Source organism: Nannospalax galili, unplaced genomic scaffold (genome assembly GCF_000622305.1).
Source record: "Nannospalax galili isolate Female #2095 unplaced genomic scaffold, S.galili_v1.0 scaffold745, whole genome shotgun sequence".
Taxonomy (NCBI): Eukaryota; Metazoa; Chordata; class Mammalia; order Rodentia; family Spalacidae; genus Nannospalax; species Nannospalax galili.
This window is the reverse complement of record NW_008353359.1, coordinates 1,511,724-1,521,053: the sequence shown is the minus strand read 5'-3', so window position 1 is coordinate 1,521,053 and position 9,330 is coordinate 1,511,724.

Sequence of the window (9,330 nt, the reverse complement as noted above, 5' to 3'; positions counted from 1 at the left end):
TTGCTGAGCTTTGGGTGGGTAGAATTTAATATAGGAGACCTGTCCAAGAACCCATTCTCTGCAGACTCTTACTTTCTATGCTTTGACCATTTGTGACCTTTTGTGTTCTTGGTCCTCTGTTGCATGAGGGAGATTCATTGATGAAAATTGAGAAATGTATTAGTGCCCTCTTTACTCTTGCTTTATGTTCTGCAAGCCTTAGGTGTAGAGGTTGCAATGTAGATGTGACACATAGGCCTGGGCAGTTCACAGTGTTTGTGTGTGACCAGTTGTGGAACTCTGCAATAATCTTTGTCTGTTGCAAAAGAAACTTCTTTGATGAGTGGTGATTGGGATACTTGTCTGTATACATAAGGATTCATATTTTGTAAGTAGTAAGTAAGTATATTTGTCTAGTGATATGACAACCTTGGGTTTTTCCTAAGATCTAAGACCTCTCCAGCCATGTGCATTTGACTAGGTTTATAGTACCACACATGAGTTTCCTCTCATTGAATGGACTTTAAGGCCAATTATGTAGCTGCTTATTACCCTAATAGTGCTACCACTGTACCAATGTCATTTGATATGCTGGTCATTGATGTGGCTATTAGGCCTTGAAACTGGGTTGGACGATCAATTGATGTTCTCCCTTAGAAGGTTGGATAGTATCCTCCAAAGCTATGAGAGCTAGCCTTCAGGGAAGGTGGCTGCCATGTCAGTTCTAGCTATATTGCTCCAAATCCTACATCTGAAGTATGTCCTGTCTTCAGAAATAGGGTCTTACTTTCAAGTTCTTGAAGGCAATCAAGGACTGTGGCAATAGCCTGTGTAATTTTGGGAGTCTCTTGAAGTACCCTGGCCAATAACTCAAATGAAGTTTTTTCCTCTTTGGCACTATTTCTTGTTATGTAGCCTTCAGCTATACACATGGACTCATGTAGTGACACTGTAGGTATAATTTGTCAGTAGGTTTTTGGATTAGTATGATTCCGTCTGGTTTTTCACACTAGAGAGGTATTATTTATTGTTCCTCTCTCCCCCACCTAACCCTCCCTCCACATCCTCCCCATTTAAATTGTTCCCATTTTCTCCATTTCTTCCTTGATAATTCCAGTCTTCTATGCTCCCACCTCTCATGAGATCCTTCTTCTCCTTTATCCCCATAGTTCCTTGTATAATCCACCCTCTCGCCCTCCCAGGTAAAGTGAAAAAAGGAACCTGAGAGAGAACAGTAGGAGGCAGTACTAAGGGAGAATCTGGCTGTTCTTTCATGCCAGTGAAGCAAGACAGGAGTTCAGCCACAGCCATCCTGAGCTACTGGTGTCCTGTCCTTCTTTATGAAGTAGAACAGCAGAGCAGCCACTGCAGATAAGTGCTTCCTATGTAATAGCGCAACATGTCTCCTGTGACCATTCTAATTGGAAAAAGTCTACCTAATAAAGTGAGACCTAGTTTGGTTCAACATGACAGGCTGATCAATACAAAGCTACTTAAGATGTTGTCTGAGAAGGAATTAAAGGAAATACATGATTATTTTATTTTTTCAGTTCATTATTATTTTATGTGTATGAGTGTTTTCTTTCATGTATGTAAGTGCACTACATACATACAATATCTGTGGTGGGTAGAAGAGGGTGTCAAATACCTGGATTTATAGATGGGTGTAAGATACCATGTGAGCCCTGGGAACCAAACCTGGGGCTTCTGTAAGAGCAGCCAATGCTCATGATCACTGAGCTATCTCTCAAGCTCTGATTCTAAAAATATAATTGATTAACAAATTTTTCCAGGGCAGGAGAGATGGCTCAGTGGTTAAGAACACTGGCTGTTATTGCAGAAGACCAGGGCTTGAATCCCAGCACCCACATGGCAGTTGACAACTGTCCATAACTCCAGTTCCAGGAGATCCGACATCCTCTTCTGTTCTCTGTGGGCATTGCACCACACGGGTGCCTACATGCAGGCAATGCACATGTACACATAAAAATGATAAAATATTTTTAAAAAATATAATTTTTTTCTTTTGTATGTCACTCATTTATGACTTTCCTTTGCTAATGTGAGTGACTATTTACTTTTACTTATAACCTATTACATCTGTGAATTGTTTGGATGGGTTTTAAATTCGTTGTCCTAAAATGAAGAACAAATAACAATCTGAAGATGTAGGAAACGTAATAGTGGGAAATAAACGGTTGTTTATGGCTTTGACCACCTTTAATCATACTGTGGGGCTGTGTCAGCACTCACCCTGCCCTTTTGCTATGTGCTGATGGGTCCTAATTTGAAGTCATGATGTACTTCAAAGAAACAAGGCAAGTTCTGTACCACCTTTTAGTTAATTTCAGAAGACATTATTATGAAAAATTTGATCAACTTAACAGCTCCATCAACATAAATTTTGATTTTCCATTAATAGGCATTTTCCTGTTGGTAGAATTCTCAAAGTGAGAACACAGTGGGTGTTTTTATAGCTAAAGCTTAATTATGCTATTAGATCAACTCAAGCCGTCAGTCTTGAAGTATTTCCTTTGCTTCAATTCAGTTCCACTAGTTTTCTTAATAGCCTTCTTGAATTCATAAGATACTCTTGTTGGATGACATTGAGTCTGAACGAAAAACAGCACGAATTTTGACTATGAGTCCTTTCTTGGAAGCACAGCCTGCTGATAATTAACATTTCTAATTTGCTAATTTAGATTCTCACAAGGATAACACATTTAACAAAATACTGGCACCTTTGCACTCATTTGGTTTTTATTTCTAATAAATAAATCCACTTGTGTATTAGATTATTCTTTTTTGTTCTCTTATTTTCTAGCTTATCTCAAGTCAGTTAAGAATTTAACTAAAGAGGGTTCATTTATAGCTACCATTCTCAACCTTAGAATCTTCCTTCTTCCTTCTAGTTTTAGATTTCATAATACTGATGAAGTAAAATATTTGAAATTTTTGGTGAGGATATTTGTATATCTTCTAATATCTAGAATGCTAAACTTAAAATGCTTTATCATGGTGTAAGCTGTTTTTCAGCATGTAGCAAATGTTTTCTTTCAATGTGAATTTCATTTTAGAAACCCATTTAGGACTATTCTTGTCTATGTATGACTCTGGGCTTCAGATTACTCTATTTTAAATTCTTGTAGAACCTAGTTATGAGGAATGAACCTAGTTATTGTTCATTCTCAAAAATTGTAAAGACACCATATTCCATTTTCTAGTTTTCTCTTTCACTTTAGCTTAAATACATATTAAAAGTTTTTAAAAGAAGGGAATTACAAATTTAAACAGTGATGAGAATTCGCTACTGTGTAAGAAGAGGATTAGAACATGAGACATTACTATGACAAGGAAATGAACCCCAGAAACCAGCATCGTGACTATTTCCTATAAGTCTAAAAACTCATAATGAATGTCTGGAAGTTGTACATCTTGGCATTTGTCAAGATGAGTTTTTAAACTTACATATACAACAATTTAGTTTCCCATTCGCATTACTCCAGGGTTCACATCATCACTGCATGGCTACTTAGAAAAAAATCACCCTGTTTCTATCCACTGAATGGATTAGTAAGAAAATCCATCTGTTTGTTACAGGAAACTCATCTTATCCTTGAGGACAGGCACCACCTGAGGGTGGAAGGACTGAAACAAATCTTACAAGACCATGACTCTGAGAAGCAAGCAGGCATTGTGATTATAATATCTCATTCTACAAATTTCACATAAACAGCACTACTGGGCTTCAGACACAGAGGAGCCTCAACTTAGGAACAGTAGGTGACTAAAATACCATATACTCTGCAATAGACAAAACAACTGGACAAAGAATAAAGAGAGAAATACCTGAATTAGGTGATATCGTACATCAAATGGATCTCACAGACAACTACAGAATATTTCACCCAACCACCAAAGAATACACATTCTACTCAACAGCCTGTGGACATTTCTCTAAAATATACCACCTACAGAAGCACAAAAAAAATCTCAACAAATACAAGCAAAAGAAAGAAAAAAATTCCATGTATTCTATAGGACTACAGTGCAATAAAGCTTAAAATGAATAGCAAATGAAGCTCTAATAACTACAGAATCCCATGGCGATTAAACTCTGAATGATGAACTGATCAAAGAAATAATCAAGAAAGAAATAAAAATATTCCTGGCACATAAAAAGGAAAATGATAATACAACACAACACAACCTCTGAGAAACATTAAGAGCCATCCTAATCGGGAGGCTTACAGCCTCAACTACCTACATTAAAAAACTAGAAAGAACACAAACAAATGACTTAGTAATACAAAGGAACATTCTGGATAAAGAAGAACAAAACAAAGTCAAATTCAGCAGATGAAAAAATCAGAGCAGCAGAGGATGAAGTCAGTGCAGAAATCATTGACATAGAAATAAAGAACACAGTATGAACAATCAGTGACTATAAGAATTGGTTCTTTGGAAAAAATAAACAAGAGAGACAGAACCTTACCCCAGCTAACACAAGGAAAATAAGAAAGAGTAACGCCACATCAACAAAAACAGAGATGAAAGAGGAATCATCACAATAGAAACCAAAAAGATTCAGAGCACTACAAGGGAACAGAATAAAACACGTCCTCTGTTAAATTTGAAAATTTAAAGGAACTAGATGAATTTCTAAATTCAATGGAACCACCAAAGTTGAACCAGTAAGAGCTCGACAACTTAAAAGTTTCATAACAAATAGAGAAGTTGAAAGAGTAATGCAAAGCCTCCTGACTAGAAAAGCACAGACCCTGATAGAGTCACTGCAGAAGTTTACCAGACCATCAAAGAAGATCTACAACCATGACTACTTAAATTATTTCAAAAATTTTTAGCAAAAGGTGAACTCTCAAACTCCTTCTATGAGGTATTACTCTACTATTCAAATGAGGTAAAGACACAACAAAAAATAGAAAACTATAGGACCATAACCCTAATGAGCATACAGGAAAGATCCTCGACAAAATACTGGCAAATCTCAACAGAGACCCACATCAAAAAGTTCATCTACTGTGGTCAAGTTGGCCTTATTCCGGAGATGCAGGAATGGTTCAAATTACATATTCCAATGAACTTAATAGTTCATATAAATGAATTTAAGGTCAATAATCATACAATTATCTCATAGAAATCAAAAGGCCTTTCACGAAATCAGCCATACATTCATAATAAAAATTCTTGAGGAAATTGGAGTAGAAGGAACATTCCTTAACATAATTAAGGCCATACACCACAAACCCACAGTCAACATGATCCTAAATGAAGAAAAACTTGAAGCGTTTCCATGAAAATCAGGAACAAGACAAGGTTGTTCACCATGCCCACTCTTTTTCAATATGGCACTTCACACTATCTAGACCAATAAGGTATGAGAAGGATTGAAATGGATAGTAACTGTAAATTAAGAGGTCCCATTATCTCTATTTGAAAGTACTATACATAAGGCAGCCAAAATTTCCACCCTAAAAGTTCTAGCCAAGGTCAACACTTTCAGCAATGTGGCAATATACAAAAAATACAAAAATGAGTAACCTTTCTATGTCAATAACAAGCAATCACAGAAGAGTTTATGAAAACACACCCATTCACAGTAGACTCAAAAAAAATCTAGCAATAAACCTAAGCAAAGCCATTAAGGACTTGTACAATGAAAGTTTTATATCTTTGAAGAAAGACATTGAAGAAGTTACAAGAGATTGAAATACCTCTCATGCTGTTTAACTGGTAAAATTAATATTGTGAAAATGATCATACTACCAAAACAATTTATAGATTCATTGCAATTCTGATAAAAATTCCCATGACAATGGAACCACAAAAGACTATGGATAGTCAAAGCACTCCTAAATATATAAAGCAATGCTGGGGGAATTACCAAACCAGATCTCAAGTTATATTACAGAGTTGTAGTCATAAAAACAGCATGGTAGTGTCTGAAAAACAGACATGTATATCAATGGAACATTACTCAAACATGAGTACCCATAATTTCAGCCACCTGATATTTGACAAACGTGCTAAGAACACATAGTGGAGGGAAGATAGCTTCTTCAACAAATGGTGCTAGCAAAACTATCTTCAATAGTAGAATGAAATTGGTCCCATTGTCTGTAACCCTGCACAAACGTCAATTACAAATGGCTCAAAGACTGAAATGTGAAGTGTGAAATACTGAACTGTTAGAAGAAAACGCAGGAAGCACTCCTTAAGGTATAGGTGAAACGTGCTAAGAACACATAGTGGAGGGAAGATAGCTTCTTCAACAAATGGTAGTAGCAAAACTATCTTCACTAGTAGAATGAAATTGGTCCCATTGTCTGTAACCCTGCACAAATGTCAATTACAAATGGCTCAAAGATTGAAATGTGAAGTGTGAAATACTGAACTGTTAGAAGAAAACACAGGAAGCACTCCTTAAGGTATAGGTTTAGGAAAGGACTTTCTGAATTGGGGTTTATTTGCTCAGGAATTAAGTTCAACAACTGACAAATGGGACCTCATTAAACTAAAACCCTTCTGTACATCAAAGGAAGTGAGTGAAGAGGAAGTCCACAGAGTAGAAGAAAATATTCCCCAGCTACACATCTGTCAGAGGAGCAACAGCTAGAATATAAACAACAAAGAATCAGTAAAATAAATGACCCAGTAATCAAAGGGCCATGGATCTGAACAGAGTGATCTCAAAAAGGAGAAATAAAGTGATTGAGAAACACCTTAAAGAGTGTCTAACTCCTTTAATAATTAAGGAAGCACAATAAAATCTACTTTATTATTTCATCTGATTCCAGTAATAATGGTTAAAATCAAGAGAACAAACAGAACCAAATCCTGTCTAGGATGCTGGGAAAGGGAGACCCTCATTCATTAATGGTGGGACTGCAAACCACTATGGAAATCAGTGTGGAGAACTCAAAAAATTCTGCTCAACTCTCACCAGTTAAACTTCCTTATACAGAGTGTGATGCACACTGAAGGCCACAACTGACCAAGTTTTAGAGAATAAGAGACTGAAGAGTGTATGTCCCTGGATAGGACACCTGTAGGACACCTACCCAATATGTGCATGTATATAGCTGAAGGGTATATTAGAGAAAGCACAATGCCAAGTAGAAAAGCCTCCCTTCCATTTTTTTTCTGTCACAGAACATCAAGAATATCCCAAAATAACAGAAATTACTGCTCCAGCACTTGATTGCATCCCAGAAGTTGGAGGTTCTTTTTGCTGAAGACAGGACATTTTTCTGACACAGGACTTGGAGCAATCAAACTGGAAGTAACCTTCTTGAAGTTTACTCCTTAATGACTAGCTCTCAAATGTCAGAGGACACAATACAAGTTGCCAAGAGAAAAAAACAGTCAATCATCCTACACAGCTGTAATGCTAGTAAACACAATAAGGATTTTCCCAACTATCTCTATTGGTGCTGTAGTGGAACTTCTATCTTGGGGACAATCAACAGTTGTCTAATTAGACTTAAGGCCTGCTCAATGGGAGGGAATCTGTGATTGCTTAAATGAAAATGTCCTACATAGTCTCCAAGTATTTGGATATTGTGCCCCCAATTGATGGCACTGTTATGAGAGGTTTTAGGAGGTGGAGCCTTGTTGGAGGAAGCATGTCACAGGGGAGGACTATGAGATTTCTTGAGCTTTCCTAGATTTCCAGCCACACTATGCTTCCTGTGCCTTCTTGAGGCTGTGATCACTGGGCTTGGTTTTCTGTTCTGGCTACCTCTGTTGCCATGCCCCCCCTCCCCATTATAGACTCAAATCTCTATGGATTCATAAGCCAAATAAACTCTTCCTTCTATAAATTGCCATGGTCATGTATCTTTTCACAGAAATAGAAAAATAACTAATACAGAACTCATGTGTGTCACTGTAAACTAACCAAATATACATGATTGGAGAGGTTATAGATCCTCGAGATAATCCTGCTTTTGTCACATCCCTAGAACACGTAATTTCCTATAGTAGTCTAAATATTTATTCTTATATTTACAGACAATTGTACTGTTAAGAAAGCTTCTTTTCCAATAAATAAAGATTATTACAGAGTTCCACAACTGGTTAAACACAGAGAATAACTGTGAGAGGTCTAGCTCTAGTGACACACCGTCAATACAACCTATACATCCAAGGCTCAAGGAACATAGCAGAATAAGGGGCAGAAATAACATTCATGCATCTCTCATCTGACTAGCAAAGTTTCTTCAAGCTATGGATGTTGATTAACCAAGGAAGTCTCAATTGCCCAAAATACAAAGAGTAAGAGACCACAGGGTGCTCATCTCTGGGCAGGATGTCTGTATCAAACCTCTGTCACCCACAGGCCAGGAACCATCATAGAAAAGGCAGAAACATTATAGTAGACAGGATGATTGATGACCACAAGGAAATAGTTTTCCATGTGCCTAGCAGTTGCTCATATGAACTTACAACAATGGTGAGAGTGTGCACACGACCCATCCAAACGTCAACCAGACAAAAAGCCCAGAATAAGAAGTCCCAATTACAGCTGGGAAACTCAGAGCTTTGGATGACTACTGGGAGAGGGAAATCTGGTATTATTTAAGGGAGTGACACTTAATTGGATGAACAAGTACTAGTGAATGGACTCACACTGAGAGTCATTTGGTAACAGAAATGTGACTGGACAGTATTAACTTGTATGACAGAATTCATGAAGTGTGCTGGGGGCTATTGGGGAATGCAGATGGGTTGAAGGTCTAAATATGGTCAAGATATATTCAATGACATTCTCAAAAGTTCAATTAAAACATCAATTCTCTTGAGCCCAAAATTTAATTTAATTTAATTAATAACCACATGACTAGAAGAAGCATTTCATTAGAATAGCAGTAACATATTCAATAACAATTTCCAGAGAAAAGTTGCATCTCTTTCAAAATTGGCTGTAAATTTTTAGGTTCACAGTTGAATTAATACAGTTGTACTATACTGCATTCTGTATAAACCCTATGATTTCTCTTGAGCCCAAAATTTAATTTAATTTAATTAATAACCACATGACTAGAAGAAGCATTTCATTAGAATAGCAGTAACATATTCAATAACAATTTCCAGAGAAAAGTTGCATCTCTTTCAAAATTGGCTGTAAATTTTTAGGTTCACAGTTGAATTAATACAGTTGTACTATACTGCATTCTGTATAAACCCTATGATATAAAATTGAATGAGGTTTTAACTTTTAAAAAAGATCTCTATTTCATTTTAAAATAAACAGTTTCATACAGGCATGGTGGCACACGCCTTTAATCCCAGCACTTGGGAGGCAGAGGCAGGTGGATCTCTTTGAGT